Source organism: Magnolia sinica, chromosome 9 (genome assembly GCF_029962835.1).
Source record: "Magnolia sinica isolate HGM2019 chromosome 9, MsV1, whole genome shotgun sequence".
Classification (NCBI taxonomy): domain Eukaryota; kingdom Viridiplantae; phylum Streptophyta; class Magnoliopsida; order Magnoliales; family Magnoliaceae; genus Magnolia; species Magnolia sinica.
Window position 1 is genome coordinate 79,427,265 of NC_080581.1, and position 19,072 is coordinate 79,446,336.

The window sequence follows — 19,072 nt, forward strand, 5'->3', positions numbered from 1 at the left end:
CTGGACTCAAGCGCATGATAAGCTTTATAATCAAGTTCAAAGTATTAATCTATCAATTAGAAAAAATTCTAAACATTGAATTCCATGGGTGTATCTATAGTCTCGACTTATCATTATTAAGAGATTCAATCGTTAATTTACATGATAACATTAATGATTCAAGGAGCATTTAGGACAACCAAAACCTAAAATAGAACTTGCCTTACAGTTCTTCTTTTCATTCTTCCAGCTTTTGATTTTTCCATTAAAAGTAATGCCAAGAAGGGAAATCAAATCCTCACTTATAGGGAGCAAACCTATGGTGAAGACTGTACACTCAACCATTCTCATATATCATCCATGGGGAATTAAATTTACACCTATAGGGAGCAAACCTATGGTGAAGATTATTCGCCAACCTTTTCCAAAGGTATCTGTTTTTTTTCTTTTTTCTTTTTTTTTTAAGCTCGGTATTTTCTTTTCTTCAATTGATCATGACGGGCAAATTTTTCAAGCTGTGGTTCCTTACATGCTTAGTAATTACCAAGTTAATCCTTGAATATCAAACTGAAACCTTAATGTGAAAGCGAGATTTGACATGTAAAATCATGACTTAATTAATGTTTACAACTTCTAATTCAGGATTAACAATTCAAACTTAATTGTAAAATCTGTGAAATCTAACAGATACTGAATTCAACAGTCATAAATTGCCAACATCACGTATCTTGAAATTCTAAGTGCCCTAGATGGCTGTCAAAATCACTTCGAATTCACAAAAAATTCCAGAAAAATTAAAAAGTTTTACAATTTTTGCTCAAGACCAAGAAAACACTGATTAGGAAACCTAATCTCCTACAACTTAAAATCTACATTGTCCTCAATGTAAAAGAAATAAGCATGCAATGCACATGCACTACAAGAAATCTCACTTTTAGCGGCGAAAATTTTCGTAGCTAAAAGTCAAATTTTCGTAGCTAAACAGTTTTAGCAACGAAAGTTTTCGTCGCTAAAAGACCGATGTCAAGGCGTTTTATCAGCGAAAATTTCAAATCATCGCTAAATGCAAAAACTATACAAAACTTTTAACAGCGAAAATTTTCGCTACTAAAAATAAATTACAAAACTTTTAGCTACAAAAAGTTTCGCTGCTAAAAATAAATTACAAAACTTTTAGCGACGAAAATTATCGTCGCTAAAAAAACTGTACAAGACTTCTAAAAAATCGTTCCATTTTTAGCGACGAAAATTTTTGTCACGAAAAAACTGTACAAGACTTTTGGCAGCGAAAATTTTCGCTCCTAAAAAATCGTTCTACTTTTATCGACGAAAATTTTCGTCGCTAAAAAAACTATACAAGACTTTTAGCAGCGAAAAATTTCGCAGCCAAAAAATTATTCTACTTTTAGCGACGAAAAGTTTCGTTGCTAAAAAATTGTACAAGACTTTTAGCAGCGAAAATTTTCGCAGCTAAAAATAAATTACAAAACTTTTCTTCGCTAAAAGTCTCTTTTAAAAAAATTATTCTAGCTCAAAATTCCGCACAAAATTCCTGATATACACCTATTAACAATATATTTCATCATATTCATCCTCATATACACCTGTTATATAATATATTTCATCATATTCACATTCACATCCATCTAAACCCAAACAAGAAAATCCATCCAAACATAAAAGTACATTCATCCAAACACAAACAATCTTATCCGCATCACACTTATTCACGCATAAATACATATAAGTTTAACATAATAAACAAATATACAAAAAATCATCGTCTTCTTCCTATTTCGACAACTTCCTTACCACCTACTTTCTAGTCAAGTTCCATAGCCATGCATACTTGTTTCCTTGTCCTTGCATCTTAACATCATCGCCATCTTTCTCTTTTATCTACACTACCCAACATTTGGAAGGATCATACATGTATTCACTGAAGAAGATATGCTCAAAGATTGCAGGGTCATCCAGAGATGGAAGATCATGCTTCTTTCTAGCTTCACACTTCCCTTTTATCATCTCCACTGGCACACTGAGTGTTTCTGCACTGTAATACACCTGCCAATTGAACTGAAAATCATGTGACATCATTTCTACTAGTCACTGGAAACAGGCATATGATTTGTGAGTCCATAACATGTCTGTGGGTTCTCTATGAACTCTAATCACAGAGTCATTAGAAAAAACCTGACACACTTGGTGGTCAAACTACAACTCAATGCCAACATGGACTGGCACATCAGCCACTTTTGTTGTAACAGGAATTGTTTGATAACCATGATGAAGAAGAATACTTTCCAACAAAGAGCTACCAGTTAACAGCCAAAAAACTCACCTCCATCGTGACGTGGCAAGCCAAAAGTTGATAAGGCATGTACTTATAGCCACTGCAAAAAGAAAAAATGAAAAACTGAGCCGTGGCTTTTGGGTTTTCTCAATGACATCATATCTTTTATTCAAGTCACAATACAAAATAAAATTCAAATCTTTCAAGGCCTGATTGAGTTTCATCAACTTAATGCAAAGATAATCTACAAGCTCAAAACAGAGCTAATCACAGGTTCACCAGGCTAGAAATAATCCATTGATCTAAATGCATCTTTTACGCTGCATTTTGAAACACACCTGAGTTGGATTGCAATTGTTCAATTCAATTAGGTGGCAATGATTGAACTGTATCGACGGTTAGTGTTATTCATAATGGAGTACAAATTGCAATTACATTCCTTTCTAGTTGAACTTGGAGTAATGATCACACAATACAAATACTATGATAGTTTCAAATTGGCCATTTCAGCTTCACTGAAATGATTATTGCATTTCTAGATGATAGCTTCACTGAAAAATGGTCTTTGTGAAAGCTCAAGAGCATTGGACTATTAGATCTCCTTCAACCTTCTGTGTCCAATGCACCTCACAACTTTCTGTAACCAGCTGTGGTCCTTCATTATGGTGTAGAGAACACAAAATAGTCACTTAAATACATCCAGACAAATCACAGTAGCACTTCTCTTACATTCAAAATTTTCAAAACTGAATTGGAAAAAAGAGAATCAAAGTAAACTAAATCAGATTTGAAAGCTGGTCAAATCATAAATAGGCGAATTATGGACGGAGACATTGTTTTCATTAATAGGCCACCTAGTACTCATAAACATTCATTACAAGCATTTTCTGTCTATGTGCATGACGACCATACTATTAAGATCAATCCCCTTATTTGTGCTCCCCTAGGTGCAGATTTTGATGGAGGTTGTGTTCATATATTTTATCTAGTCACTAGCAGCAAAGGCAGAAGTTTTGGAGCTGTTTAGTGTTGAAAAGCAAATCCGTAGTTCTCATAGTGGTAGTCTGAATTTACAACTGGTGCATGATTCTTTATTGTCACTTAAACTCATGTTTAGGACTTTTTTCTTGAACAAAGCGACTGCGCAACAGTTGGTTATGTGTGTTTCACCAGTTTACTGGAACCTGCTTTGCTTAAGGCTCACCATACAGGTCCTCTGTGGACTGTTTTGCAAATGGTACAAAGAGCTTTACCTGCATTTTTGACTGCTTTGGGGAGAGGCATTTGATCAGTAAAAGTGAAATGGTGAGGATTGATTTCAATAGAGATTTACTGCAGTCATCATTCACAGAGATTGTTACTTCTGTTCTTGACAAGAAGGGAACAGAAGAGGCTGTTAAGTTCTTTAATATGTTGCAGCCATTGCTGAAGGACATTCTCTTTTTAGAAGGATATAGTGTTGGCCTGAATGATTTTGACATTCCCAAGGCTGTTACTGAAGATATAAAGAAGAAGATTCAGGACATATCACCTTTGCTGCTTCACTTGAGATCAAATTACAATGAACTTGTAGAGTTGTTAGTGGAAAGCTACCTGAAAACTATAAAACTGCCAATCGTGACTCGTATTCTAAAGTTATCTGCTTTGGGTAATTTGATAGATTCTAAAAATGATTCAGCTATCAGTAAGGTTGTTCAACAACTTGGCTTTTTGGGGCTTCAACTTTATGACCGAGGGAAGTTTTATTCAAGGCGTTTGGTTGAGGATATGAGTTTCCACTTCCAAAATAAGTATTCTGTTAATGGTGATATGAGTTTCCACTTCCAAAATAAGTATTCTGTTAATGGTGATATGAGTTTCCACTTCCAAAATAAGTATTCTATTAATGGTGTTGACTATCCTTCTAAGGCATTTGGGTTAGTTAAGAGCTCCTTTTTTCAAGGTCTGACCCCCTATGAAGAGTTGGTCCATTCCATATCATCCAGGGAAGTGTTGATCCGTTCTTCTAGAGGACTTACTGAACCAGGAACTTTGTTTAAAAATCTAATGGCCACACTTAGAGATGTCGTTATCTGTTATGATGGGACAGTGAGAAACCTCTGCAACAATTCTATAATTCAATTTGAGTATGGACAGGTGGACAAAAATAGTCCTGGCAGGTCTCTTGCTGGTGAACCAGTTGGTGTATTAGCTGCTACTACAGTATCAAATCCTGCATATAAAGCAGTTCTTGATTCTTCTCAGAGCAACAACTCTTCATGGGAATCGATGAAGGAAATACTTTTGTGCAAAGTTAACTTCAAGAATGATATTATAGATCGGAGAGTTATTCTATATTTGAATGAGTGCTTCTATGGGAAAATGCATTGCAAGGAGAATGCAGGATATTTAGTTCAGAATCGTTTGAAAAAAGTCGCTTTAAAGGCATCGACAAATACCTGAAAGTTCAGAAGCGGATACAGGCCTTGTTGGCCACATTCACCTTGATAAGATGCGCTTGAAAGTACTCGAGCGGAGCATGGATGAGATCCTGCACTCTTGTCAAGAGGTTATAAATTGCTTTGGGAGAAAGAAGCACGCTCTTTCACCTTTTTTTAAGAAGATTTATTTGTCTTCCTGCGAATGTTGCACACTTCAGCAATAATGTGATGAGAAGTGGTCTCAGCTGCCATGCCTGCAGTTCTTCTACAAACAGCAGGAACATTCATATCAAACAGCACTGAGTAGATTGTCTCTTTCAGTTGTCTTCTAGATGCCTTGGCAGATTCAGTATCTGAAGAAAATGAAAAAATAATAATAATAATAATAAATTGATGGACTGTCTTCTAGATGCCTTAGCAGATTCAGTTGTCTTCAGTCCATTACTATTGCCCCTATCAAGGAGAGATGATACCATTACCAGTTAAACTTCTGATTCCCACTGGGACACTATGCTAACTACACTTTGGGCATAACTTCCTCAATTGGGTCAGGACCACATTCTCCTCTTTTTTTTTTTTCTTTTTTTTTTTTGCACATAAATAACTAACTTTGCATATGCATTCCATGTTAGCACTAATGCCATTAAGATCTTTCTCAATCAAGTGCAGATTTGAGAACTTGATTATGCTCTCGTACCAATAGAAGACTTTATTTATGTCAGATCTCTCCAAATTAGTAGTACTCCACACTTGCTTTGAAACAGCATTTATAATTATAGAGATGATATCCTGTCAGCTGAACAAAGCAAATGGAGCACAACAACAGTAGCAGCAAAAAAAAAAAAAAAAGTCCATGTACCTTGAGAGTATCCAATTCAGGCCCTCCTAAGGCATCATAGTAGTGATCTATTGGTAAAACATCAATTTCAGCAGTCTGTGTACTGTTAACCTCTGGTTCTCATTTTTTTGGAATTGTATAATCATAAAGCAATGGAAATAATGTGAAATTAGATGATATTTTTTTTGGAATTGTACCTTCTGATCACGCATAGGCTGCAGATGAAACACATTCCAGAACTTCTTACCTGCATCAGTTCAAACAACTTAGAAGCACTTTACAGAAGAAATGGTAAAGAAAAAAAAATCAAAGAAGACCAATGATTTCAATGTCCATCTTATGCATTTGAACCAAAATCCCATTCTTTCAAGCATAGAGAGGGAGAGAAGAAATCTAAAATTGACATCTTATTATATTAGAGCAAACACAAAACGTAAGTTCATAATATAATGGATATAGACTAGAAACAGTGCACTAAAATGTTTTTGGGATCAATATCCATAAAGGTCATTGAACAAGAATTTGTTCAACCTAGCAATCATTGGTAAACGCAAAAAATTGTCCTACTGTTCAGCCTACCCTCAATAGAACATTTCACGGATATGGGCACTATCTCATTTTTCACAACAGAGGAATCCTGATCATCAGATATGGGCACTATCTCATTTTTCATTTCAGCATAAGCTACCATGCAATACTTGGAATTTCTCCATCATTACAATTTTCACTGCCCATAAATTTAAAAAGAAAAAAAAAAAAAGTCATCTGTCAGGTCTTGAGCAAGGGGAGTCAAGTGTTAGTTTTGCACCATTTATAAAATGGTGGTGAGACTTTAGACATACACATGGCATGCTTGTATGGCAATCCAGACCATCCAAATCTATGGATGGAGCACAAGTGCATAATAAAAAATCTTCACTGAGAAGATAACATTAACCATCAGATTTGTCCTTCCAAATTTGGACCATTTACGTTTATTTTTAACCATCTATCCATATGATATCCTTTAATTGGATGGTTAGGATTGCTTGATCAGTGTGATTTAGAAATGTCTGATTTTAGAAATGCTCCATCAACAATGAGATCCACAATCTGGATGGTGTGTATAGCTGTAAATCAATCTGATATGTAAGGTGGATGAGTCACTGCCAATTTTTAAATGGTGCCAAAAAAAAAAAAAACAAACAAATAGATGCAATAGCACTATTGAATTTACCATTTTATCCTAGAAAGTGAATTGTCTATCAGTGGAAGGAGAGTAATAAATATGAATTCCCTTTCTATTTTCAAATCAGGTGGAGAAGGAAAATGAAAAAAAAAAAAGTTGGGAGAGAAAAGTACAGAAAGAGAAGAGGGGAGTCTAACAACATAGAAAATCTGCTACACAAGAAAGAAATGCATCCACAACAGTCCTTGAAAATTCTGATTCAAGCTAAATTGTTGGATGTAGCTCGATGAGGCTGTTACCTGGCTCTGGTTTCTGAACTTATGAAGAGGGCCGCAACCTCAACCATAGCGAAAGCCGCTTGCTCAGACATGGCTACCTAAACAAATAAAGTGCAGTTGCTATGGTGGAAATGACTACATGAAAAGGAAGCCAAAATTTGAAGAAGATGATCCACTCTTGCATGACATCCACTCTGCGTAGTTGCTCCAGATAATGTTGTGAAATGGGTCAAAAAAATTAAGATTTTCAGTGACCACATCCAAAAAAAAAAAAAACAATTGACATACCCCAAAATCATGCCTGAGTAATTCCATGTCCTACTTGCACCAAAGCAATTAGCTAATTATTCCAAAGGAGTTACAACAGATTTAGAAGGACCATGAATCAATTTTTCATGAACAGTGACATATAATGCAAAGGAGTTTTGAGGCAGTACCTGTATTGCAATAATGAACTCTGAAACCAAAAGATAAGTGGGGCTCACATGGACTGCATCAGAATTTAAGTTAAACCAAAATAAAAAATACAAGCAAGAGATTAATGTGTCCAACCATATTCCACATCACTTCACCTTGTAAAACTGTTAAAATAAAATTAATTTGTCCAACCAAACATCACCATCTAGTGGTCCATATTCAACACGGAAAAGCTCATCAATTGAAGTGGGGATTGTTCGATGGCCCCTAGCACGCAACCTTGCTTTCCAAGCCAAGAGTGTCTACATGAGATTTGGACATCTATTAGAGAGTTTATATGAAAAAAAAAGAAGATAAATTAAGAAAATCAATGGTTCCAATTTAACAAACAAATACCCATTAATAAGAAATCATGATGTCAAACTAATCTGATTGTGATGTACCATATCTGAAGTCGGGTCCACAGGTTGGGCAGTTCAGATTAAGCCTTTCATCTGCAAACAAATAAAAAAAGAAAGAACTGTAAGCCCAAAATTGTTAGAGTAAGAACTTATAAGTACAGCCCCAAAATTTACCTTTCTCCGTGGGCCTGATAAATTTATTCCAGTAAATCTTTCTTCATCTGCAAACTAGTTGTAGAAGATCAATGAAATTACAAATTACACAAACATTAGTTATTACTTGGCTACTGTAAATGGTAGAACACTGATACATTACTTGTGATTTGGCTCAGCTCATATTGGGTTGTATTGAAGGGTATTTAAAATCATGATTTTTTTTTTCTATTCTATTTGCAGGAGAACTGTATCAACATTGCTTGCAAGCAGCTTTAAAGAGAGAATGGATGAATTAATCTTGTCTTATTTACAAAGACAAGGAAACCAGTCTACAGTTGCCATTTCCATCTCAACTGTTTCACCAGCAACAGAGTCGGCAACCCTCTCATAACTCACCTGTGAGTTTACTACATTCGAAATCTTTTACATTCCACTTATATTTCATATGTTAGTTACCAAAATCTTCACTTCTTTGTCATTCCCAAAAGAAAAGTAGAATAAAAATTGTTGCAATCTTGCATGGTTATAGGACTTAAACAAGCATCAACCAATCCTACACGACTACCCAGCTTTGGGACAGAAAGCGGGACATGCAAACTACCTGATTTATCAGCTTGGGAACAAAAGAAGTGTGGAAGAAAACAGAATATTATGATAGAATAATTATGTGAAATTAACAGCTACAAATCAATAACAATAGAACAAAATTCCAACAAAACTGATTCAAAGCTTGCATGCAATGGCCAATATCTCCAGACCAAATTCATATGTAATATGCCAATATCTCTGAAACCACTTTTTTTTCCACCCAATCAATAACACTGCATAATTCCCCTGCTACAACTTTCCCATTGAAACTGCTACTGAAAAAACAAAGTGCTCTTCTGAAAGAGAATACCTCTGCACCTTACAAGTGCTGAAATCCATTGCAGCCCCAGCTGAAAGTAATCCACGTCCATGGTGATTACTAAAATGTTGGAGACAGGTAGCCAGATCGGCACAAGGACATTCAGAACTGATCCACTTCAGTTGGACTAGTACCAGCATAATAGACTTGCAGATGAGACTTACAATAGAAAGCACTTACCGTAAATTTAGTCAAGTCCATGACTTAGGCCCATGAGGATGAATTTCCTGTGACAACTTGGCGCCCATGAGAATGAACTTCCTGTGACAATATGGCACCATGTCAAAAGAATGGCAGCACACTAAAACCTTCATCCTATAATTTGAAAACAAAATCCAAATAGGAGGTGAGATAGAAAGGATTATTAAAGCACACCTGAAACGACCATATGCATCTGCAAAGTCCAGACCACTAAGAGGATGGGCTAACGACGAACATGTAATTACTGAAAAAATAAATTTCCAGATTCAACATATGTGTGTCCCATTTTATGATAGGATTGACCTATCTTTGGACAATGGCATGTTCGTCATGGACACCACTACTTAATACTTGACATGTTTACCATCTAACCATTTATCTTTAAATTTGGATAGTGACTATTATTCATTTTAATCATCAAGATATGTCCTTTAGACAGCAGATTAGTAGTAGGGCCCACAATTTGAGCTGTACAATAAGTTTGGCAGGTGAACCTGAGCTGAAAAAACAGATGAAGGGGTGGATCTTTCACAAGCATTACACTGGGAAAGACCTAACTTGCTGTGCATTAGCTTTATTCCACACTTGTGTGGGCTTAGCAAAGCTCTATCTGTAGAGATACATGACATATTATCTTCCTGACAAAAAATACATTATTAGTATGTATGTGTTTGAATGCAGACCACGCCATAGGAAGCACGCGTGAAGCAGTGCTGATTAAATGCCCACCATTAAAAACTTCTCCAGGCTACAGGAGTTTTGGATCAAGTTGATATTTGGGTTTTCCCTTCATCTAGGTCTGTGTGACTAATCAACAGGCTGGATGGCAAACGAACATTACAGTGGGTCTTAGGAAGTTTTTAATGGTCAGCGTTCAATCGCTACTGTCTCCTGTGGTGTGGTCTACCTTTGGTGTGGTCTACCTCGACATGATGGAGGGAGAAAGAGAGAGAGGAAGAGAGAAACGGAGAGAGAGGGAGAGGGTGCGAGAGAGACAGACAGAGAGAGAGAGAGAGAGAGAGAGAGAGAGAGGAGAGGGTGCGAATCGCATACCTTCCGATGCGAAATCTGAGAAACTAAAACCACTGAAACGAACACCCAATGGAAACGGAATCTCGCCCGAAATGGAGATCGAGTTTTGGGGTTTCTTGAATCCGAAAATGAGAGCAAGAGAGGGAGAAAATGAGAGCTAGAATCGGGTTTTAGGGTTTCGGTAATCCGAAAATGAGAGCGAGAGGGGGGGAAGATATGAGAGCGAGACCGGGAAAATGAATTTGGGGTTTGGGCTTGCGCACAGTGTGCGTTTTACACCGTTTGGCCAGTGATGTTGGTCGGTGCTCTGTGGGCCCCACTATGATATACGTGTTATATCCACACCGTCCATCCAATTTGAGATATCATGTTAAGTCATCGGCCAAAGAATGAGGTAGATAAAAATCCTTAGTGGACCCCAGCTCCGAAAACAGCGGGGAGAGTGATTCCCACCATTGAAACTATCATAATGCCCATCCATTATCTTTTGGGCCCACCGAGATGTGGTTCACAAATCCAGCCCATAAATTATGTGTGTGCCACTTGGATGAGGGGTCACACCAAGTTTCAGACGCATCCAATTTTCAGGTGGGGCCCACCAAGTTCTTTTATATGTTTTAGGCATGCCTTGACATGATTTTAGATGGTATGGCCCACTGGAGTTCCGTATAAAGAAGATTTTTGGGATATACCATAATTTAAAGGGGACCCATCAAATTCACGGTGTTGATGTTTTACACACATCATGGTGGGGCCCACACAGCTTGACCTCATGGGGAGTTCCCATGACCTCCACCGTGAATAACCTTTTCCATATATATTTTATATAATATATATATACACACACACATAATATTTTTAAAAATATAAAAATCTATGTATATTGTAATTAAAATCAATGGCTTTTGATGCCACCAGTTGTTTATTGAAATTAAATTCAATGGTTCGTGACCACTTAAAAATGATAATTAAGTAAAATGATTTAAGCTCATTTTTAATTGGCACACAAACGGGCTCCTAAGAGTCCAATTTCTCAATTAGTGGATAACATGGAATTTCTTATTGCGCTACAATTTTGTATATATAGGCCTAATAGTTTGTTGATCTAGACCATTGGACTTACTCCCCATCATGGATGGATCATACTCAATTTCTCAATTAGTTGATTTGAGCATTTTGGATGATTCAACCTTTGATGTGGACTTTCCATTCATTCCATACAATAATGGGCAATGCTCTTGAAAAAATCACAATGATTGGATCATGCGAAGAAATGCCTAATATATTAGGCAATAATTAACAAAATAGTTAGTAAAAATTTACAAGTTAAATTAACTAAGTAGAAAAAATTAATAATTATTGATTTTCAAAGCTATATGTGGATACTTCGAAACCATTTTCATTTATATGATTGAAATAAGAAAATACCAACATAACTTCTTTTTTTAAGTTTAAAATAAATAAATAAAACAACATTACCCATGAAGATTCCAATCTCCTCATATTGTTTGAGATAGGAGTTTTGGATCACGTGCGTGTGAGGATGCCGTTGATACGGTTGTAAGAGCACATGATGTTGCTAACGTCTCCTTACTTCACACACATCTCGAATGGACAGAGGAACGTTTTCACCATGTCTTGCTCAATTACCTTAAAAAAAATATATTTAAAAGATACATTTATGGGGAAAGATCCAGGACATTAATCAGGGATACCACATTATGAACTTGCCCGGGGCAAGTCTGCTCATCAGTGGGCCACATTGAATTATGGTCACACAAACATAGTTTTGGGACAACGCAACCATTAGCTTGATCCAAAACCGTTGTGTGCTCGCCCCAAGAAGCAATGTTGATGGAACATCCACTGGTGTGTGCCCCAAGAAACAGTGTTGATGGAACATCCACCACGATTCGGGATATCCTTTAACGTCTTAAAAGATCCCACTTAAGATCTTCAGAGGATAATATCGAATCCCGACGATCTTGAGAACCACTCATCTCACGGACATCACAGATTACAACCAAGATATTAGGCGAGAGTCTTCTTGAAATTGTATTCTGATTCTCTTATAAATATATAGGTACCTCCCACTATCCAAGGTACGTTCACTGAGAAATCATAAATACTTGACTAATATTTCTTTTTTGAATATCCTACCATACTCTATAAAACCTCGATACTGACTTACGCATCGAAGCGTCCCCTGTATTGGCCACGGTCTGCTGGAAATCAGCACCAACACATTTCATGTACTCCCATCCAAACATAACTAGTAAGTCATTTATTCCCAATTCATTTACCTCCATTTTCATTTTCCATTTTACTTCATTTATAGGCTACCGTATGTGCCCTATATTTGATTTGCAACCAAGTACTTTTATCTTTTCAATTTTTTGATGCAAGTAGACTCCTCGAACTTCTTCTCTGTGTGGAGCCATCAAGGAGCATATAAGTAGGTATACTGTGTAACTGAGTTGTTGCAGGGCCATTGCAATGGCATTGTAAAATCCATATCACACATGTTTGCTGGTTAATGTTATGATGTGAGACGAAAAATCTCGAGTAGGATATAACACTAGGAAATGTACAATCACCTACCATTGCAACCAATTACGTACATCTGGACGGGCCCCATGGTAAGGGCCATCACTACCCAATTCGAGTCTCAGATCAAGCTGATGTTTGTGTTTAATCCATGCTATCCATCTATTTTTAAAGATCATCTTATGACATGAGACATAAAATGAGGCACGTACCAATTTGAAATGGACCACGTTACAAGAAATAGTGTTAAATGAGCGTCAGCCATTTAAAACATTCTGGGGCCCATAAAAGTTTTGAATCAAGATGAATTTTGTTTTTCCCCTTCATCTAGGCCCATATGACCTAATAAACAAATTAGATGCCAAATAAACAGTATAGTGGGCCTTATGAGGATTTTAACGATGGATATCCAATCACTATTGTTTTCATGTGGTGTGGTCCACCTGATATTTATATACCTCTCAGTTTTGAGTCCCACCTATGTTTATATCCACACCTTCCATCCATTTGGAGAGATCAATTTAGGACAATATCTATAGTTAAATCCAGAGCTCCAGTGGACCTAACACAGAAAACAATGGGGACAATGACACCCACCATTAAAAACTTCTAAAAGCCATGAAAGTTTTAGATCAAGTTGATATTTGTGTTTTACCTTATTTCATGTCTTTTTTAACTTTTGAACAGGTTAGATTTCAAATAAAAATTATGGTGGGCCTTAGGATAGTTTCAATGGTGGGAATCACTCTCTCCAGTGTTTTCTGTGGTGAGGTCCACTACATGTTTTTATCTGCCTCATTCTTTGGGTCACGCTCTAAAATAATATCTCAAAATGGATGGACGGTGTAGATACAACACATACATCATAGTGGGCCCCACAGAAATTGGTGACGTCACTTCAGTAGCCAACTCGCTACTCAACCTGTATCTAATCCGCGTCCGGCGTCCGGCGTCCAGCGTCCAGCAAGAACCTCTCCTCCCCTGTCTCTCTCGCCCTAATCCTCTCCCTTTCTCTCTCTCTCTCTCTCTAACTAATCGGCGTTCCCCTCTCCTCTCTCTCTCGCCCTAATCCTCTCTCTCTCTCTCTCTCTCTCTCTCTCTCTCTCTCCTCCCTGCCCACGCACGCCCTCGCTCTCTCTCTCTCTGAAGCTCGGTTGACAGGGATTTGTCGAACGTGAGGTCTTTCTCTCTCTCTCTCTCTCAATGCCGATTTAGTAATTTGGGGATTTAGTAATTTATGGATTTTTGATTTGATGAGGACCCTCATTTTGGGATTTGGGCATTTTAGGGCTTACAGATTTGAATGTGGACCCCGAATTGGGGTTTTTCTGATTTTACAAATTAGGGATTTGAGGATTTTTGGGATCTGAGGATCCAACCAGAATTAGGGATTTCTGATTTTACAAATTATGTGGTGTAGTCTTCTTGAGCATATGTGATTTGAATAGTGGTTGCAATTTCTTCAATCTTAGATCCATTTCGTGATGTTTCTTTTCAGATTTGCATATGTGATTTGAATAGTGGTTGGAATTTCTTTCATTTTTAGTTTGTTTTTACTTGAATTTTGTTGAGATGGTTAGCATTGGATTCTCAATTGAATAAACTTCCCTGGATTTGTTGATTTCATTGGGTTTTCACTTTTGATTCGTGGAGCCCACACCCGGACCTTTGCTTTGAATATGGAGTACTCCTTTCATCAATTTCTTACTGAATTTAATCCCTTAAATGTTTTACTGTGTTGTTTGTATTTGACCCTTAATTCTTGATATCATCTGGAGTGTTTTTATTACTAGAAAACTATAAGTATGGAATGATTGTTGTATTGAATAAAATTTTCTCACTTGTTAGATACATAGATTTTAATTGTTGGTGCATATTTTTGTACTACTCTACCCAACCAATGTTTTTACATTCTTGTTGGAATAATTCCTTGTTGTCTATCATTTATCTTTCAATGATTCATTCGCCAAATTTGGTGGATTACTCTTATTTTATGGTGCAGATATTGAACTGGATTAATTCTGCTGTTAACTATTAGTGCTAGTTTCAAGATAATTGGTAGAAAGTGCCCTTTGATTTTGAATTTTACATTGTTGTTTATAACTGTCATCATGAGGGCTTTTCAAGGACTCGGACAATGTTTGTATCTATTATCTTTATATGCCAAGTTGAATCTCCTGTCATCAGCAAGTAATCATGCAAGAACATTATGTCCTCAATGCATGATGAAATCAATTTCCATCAGCATACCTGAGACTCGAGGTTTGCTAACCCCTCATGTATCCTCCACTGGTCCACATGCACCTCTATTTGGGGCTCCACATGCCAACCTGGCAAATGTTATCTATGTATCACGTGTGAACCAGTGTAGATCATCTAGCCAGAAACTCAAGCTATTCAACTGTCAGGTCAGCTGCACAGGAATAGGCAGGTTTGGTGGCCTTGAAAACGACTGTCCAATGTTTTTGTTCATTTGTGGCTGGCCTGAGTGGTTTTCTGGACTGGCTTTCGGCTGGATAATCTACACCATTTTCCACCTGATACGTGGCCTGGATTTCATATGCACGTGCCCAGTTAGCATGCATAGCCACATGTGGAGGTGCCTGTGGGGCTAGAACCTCGAAGTAGAGAGCAAATATCTCTTTATCTATTGAAACTTAATGTTTTACTGCTATGAATTTGTTCCGCTTCATTTTATGGGTTTTGTATTTGGAATGTGCTGAGATAATGTTACTGGATTAATTATAATCTGGGTATTTTTCATTTTCTGTTGTTTTTATGGGTCTTTTGTTGTTTTTATGGGTACATATGGTCCATTTAAGCAACGCCACTGGATGATTGTTTCGGATTTCATACACATTTACCACATTTAGAAATGGTGACTTTGATACAAAAAAAGAAAAAAAAAAAAAAAGAAAGAAAGAAAAGAGAAGAAAAGAAAAGAAAGGTAACTAGTAAACTTCTTATTGTGTTCTAGGTTTTATCTTTCTCCAGCAGTTGTTTCATGAGAAACCCTTGTTTGGATTCTCATGTTGATGGCCAAAAAAATCGGATATGGATAATTTCTGATCTGGGTGTTTCATTTCGAAACTTTTCCATGGGGTACTCTTGAAAGTGTGCATGGGGGTGTAAGAGTGCTTGTGTTCTCACATTTCAAAAAAGAAAAGAAAAAAGGAACCATTAATCAGTTTAGCTTGTGTTTGGCTCAGCCTCTGAGAACATTAATATGTGATTTTGGATTTCTACTCTTACACCATTAGTAGAAAATCCAAAAACAGTTAAATGATATTCATGTGGATTTGAAAGAACTCTTTTGTTTTTTCCTAATACAACACAAAACATCCCCATTTTGTGATTTTTGGAAATCTACTAAGAGTAGAAATTCCAAAATCACAAATTAGTATAGCCACAAGTGCAGCTTTTCACTCAATTTTAAATGATGAAAATGTGTCCTACTATGTACTCTCTCTCTCTGATGTGTTGTCACCACGTGTGCAGGCTTTGTGGGGGGCTTTTCTGTTGCTAGTCAAGGACTAGCTCTTGGTGTTTGTCCCATGCTTGCTACAGGTTCATAAAATGCCTTTCTTACATGTTTTCTTCTACTTGCGGATGTGGTAATGTCTTCTGAATACGACCCTACTCAGTGTAAGTATGAAATTCCATAGAATTTAATGGTATCGGTGTTTGTTTACTTTTTAATTGTCATTTCTATAAAATATTGCACTTTCTTAGCAACTCACTGCAGTTCTGCACTACTTCTTTCTTCACAGGGCACTTGAACTTATATTAGGAGTAAAGAAAATTCAACAACTGCAAAGGAACCATTATTCAATGGGAAAACTGAATTGGACCAGCTCGACAAGGTAATCTCTAGTCCATCAAATTTTTTGTTCATCTCTAATCTTTGCCACATTGGCTCAATATGTTCATCAAATTTTTTTAACTGAATTGCAGACATAAATGTGTTGCCTTTAGTTTCATATGTTTATCTCATAAATTGGAAAAATTAGAAGAGAGATTCTTCTACGTGTAATGAACTTGAGGAAATGCACCAGCCAGTAGACAGACCAGGTAATGGAGGATTGATGTCTGGTAGGCAGCTGGTTATGAGTATTATGATATTACTACTGCTGTGTTATATATGAGATGGAATTAGCTGGCTCGTGGCTGTTATATATAAGGAGGATAAGCATTTGCTTGGCCTAATAAACTGTACATGTGGGGCCCACCTTTTTTCAGATTTGGAGCAGTTTGGAACACAGCAAAGGTAGAACCAGGATCTATTGTTGCTGTTTTCGGCCTTGGGACTGTTGGCCTTGCAGTAAGTTGCCTAAAGATTTCTTTTGTATTTTGTCCCTGACCTGAGAAGTAACACTGCCTGATTTTTGCACAAGAACATCCAATCAATCTGGTTCATCTAATGAAATTATGAAAAGCTGGGATCTCATACACATCTTCCATATTGGCATGTGTGGCTACATGTGGATGGGCACAGCTCCACACACGTGCAGGCTTAGTAATCATCTGTTTCAGGTTAACTTAATATGGTATTGATTTGTTTGGTCCTTGTATATGATATTTGCCTCTACAGCATGTGTAACTCTTAACTGCAGTAGTGTAATTTATGTCAGTAAGGAACTCTTCAAGGAGCCAGTACGTCTGGATTTGTTTGTAGCCAATCCATGCTATGAAACCCATATCAACTGAGAATAGTAATTTCACATCCCAAGCTTAAATTTGGATTGCGTCAGTAATATTTCTATAACTTTACTAGTTCTCATTTTGTTATATATGACCCAACCGAATCTAATTGAAAGTTCCTTGCCATCCAATCTTTGGCCATCTTTTTCTTAGACAATTGATATTTATATTCTTTTCTTATCCGTCTTTTGTAGGACATTGACAGGCAGGTTAAAAGCTTCGTTCTGTAAGGCTTTTCACACATCTTCCATCTATGGCAGAGCTTATGAAAGTAAAGTTTGTATCTCACAACTGTTGGCCCCCACTTGTAAGTTGTAATGTGTATCCCGACACTAAAACCCTATGCACTTGTAAGTTCTTTTTTTAAAGGTGCAGCTTGTCTGCTACATGTGCTCTTGCACGTGTTAGCGTGATGGACATGCTGCGTTTCCACAAGTTCACCATAGATGAGTCTCTGTCCTATTGCACTGCAAGATGCCATGTTTATTATGTCCCATTGTTGGAACTATTGGATTTGATATGTTGGATTTGCCAAATCATATTAGCAAGGTTCATGGATGCCTTCTTAAGGTTGACCTTTGGGATTGTATTTGCTAATTTCTTTATATATTTACCTTTCTAATTTTCAGGAACCTGTGCATTCTTAATGTGTATCCTGACCTTTGGGATTCCTTGCTTGTAACTATCTATCACTATGGATGATTCATCCTCCATTCATTAGCTGTCATTCTGAAATGTTTTTCATGCAATTTGTGTTATTCTGTTGGGAGATTTTAGCATTGAAACTTTGAGGATTTTCTACAGGGGAGCGGTTTACGGAGATAGTGGGCAGTCCATATTTTAGTATCTCAATTCACCTTATACTGTTTTTTTTTTCCTTCAGTTCCAAATCTCTTTTCTTCATGATCTCTAGTAGTAAATAACTATTGCATTCCTTCTTTCAGGTTAACAAACCAAATCTTCCACTTGCATCGCGATTTTCAGGCTTTTTGGAAACAACAGCTTGTCTGATACATGACTGCCATCCCAAAAAAGCTATAAACTTCTTAATGTGTATGTTGATATGACTCATTTGTACTGAACTTATAGCTTTAATGTGTATTTGGATGCAATATTGAGTTGAATTCCAATCTCTAACTTTGATACCAATTAATTTCTTTTTGCTATTTTGTTTTGTAGGCATTAGGAAGGGATGAATGGGAGTTAGATGGTTGGATTATTTTTATTTATTTATTTGTCTTGTTTTGTAGGCTTTAAGAAGGGATGAATGAGAGTTTTGATGGCCCACTCTGCAAGGTACTCTACATGTATGCTTGTAGCATATGTGCAACGTAGCAAAGACATTCTTGCATGCTTTTTCAATGTTATTTTTTTGAAATCTTCTTGACTTGGCATATGATTGGATCATCTGAATATTAGCAAATCCATCTTGAAACTAAGTTGCCACTCTCACTAGAGAATTTTACGTTTTTTGCTCTTAGAAACTTAGAAAAAAAAATCCAAAAGATAACAAAAGTGAGTCTATACAAAGACTAGTGCAGCCACAATGAAGTATGAAATTTTTATTTCAATGTGTTATGGTAGAAAGGGTTGGGGCTTAACTTGAACCAGGGAATTAGAATCTGGAAGCAAGCAACAAGTTGTATTGATTTTCATAACACTTACTAATCTTAAAAGGCACATGCTAGCATTTATTTCACATATGGCATCTCTCATTGCTGATTTCTATTGGCA

At 36.8% G+C, this 19,072-nt stretch overlaps 3 long non-coding RNA genes and 1 pseudogene across 3 annotated transcripts; 2 read left to right on the plus strand and 2 right to left on the minus strand.

Annotated features, from left to right (window-relative positions):
• Nucleotides 1-1,687: 1,687 nt before the first annotated feature.
• On the minus strand, nucleotides 1,688-2,381 carry LOC131256498 (uncharacterized). The gene is made up of 2 exons (XR_009176849.1): nucleotides 2,321-2,381; nucleotides 1,688-1,878 (listed from the first exon to the last, which is right to left on the minus strand). It is a non-coding gene; the product is annotated as an uncharacterized LOC131256498 (long non-coding RNA).
• Nucleotides 2,382-3,065: 684 nt separating this feature from the next.
• On the plus strand, nucleotides 3,066-4,945 carry LOC131256499 (DNA-directed RNA polymerase V subunit 1-like; annotated as a pseudogene).
• Nucleotides 4,946-7,613: 2,668 nt separating this feature from the next.
• On the minus strand, nucleotides 7,614-7,999 carry LOC131256500 (uncharacterized). The gene is made up of 2 exons (XR_009176850.1): nucleotides 7,790-7,999; nucleotides 7,614-7,695 (listed from the first exon to the last, which is right to left on the minus strand). It is a non-coding gene; the product is annotated as an uncharacterized LOC131256500 (long non-coding RNA).
• Nucleotides 8,000-16,649: 8,650 nt separating this feature from the next.
• On the plus strand, nucleotides 16,650-18,630 carry LOC131256501 (uncharacterized). Its single transcript, XR_009176851.1, has 4 exons — nucleotides 16,650-16,958; nucleotides 17,533-17,609; nucleotides 17,708-18,391; nucleotides 18,518-18,630. It is a non-coding gene; the product is annotated as an uncharacterized LOC131256501 (long non-coding RNA).
• The last annotated feature ends 442 nt before the right edge of the window (nucleotides 18,631-19,072 follow it).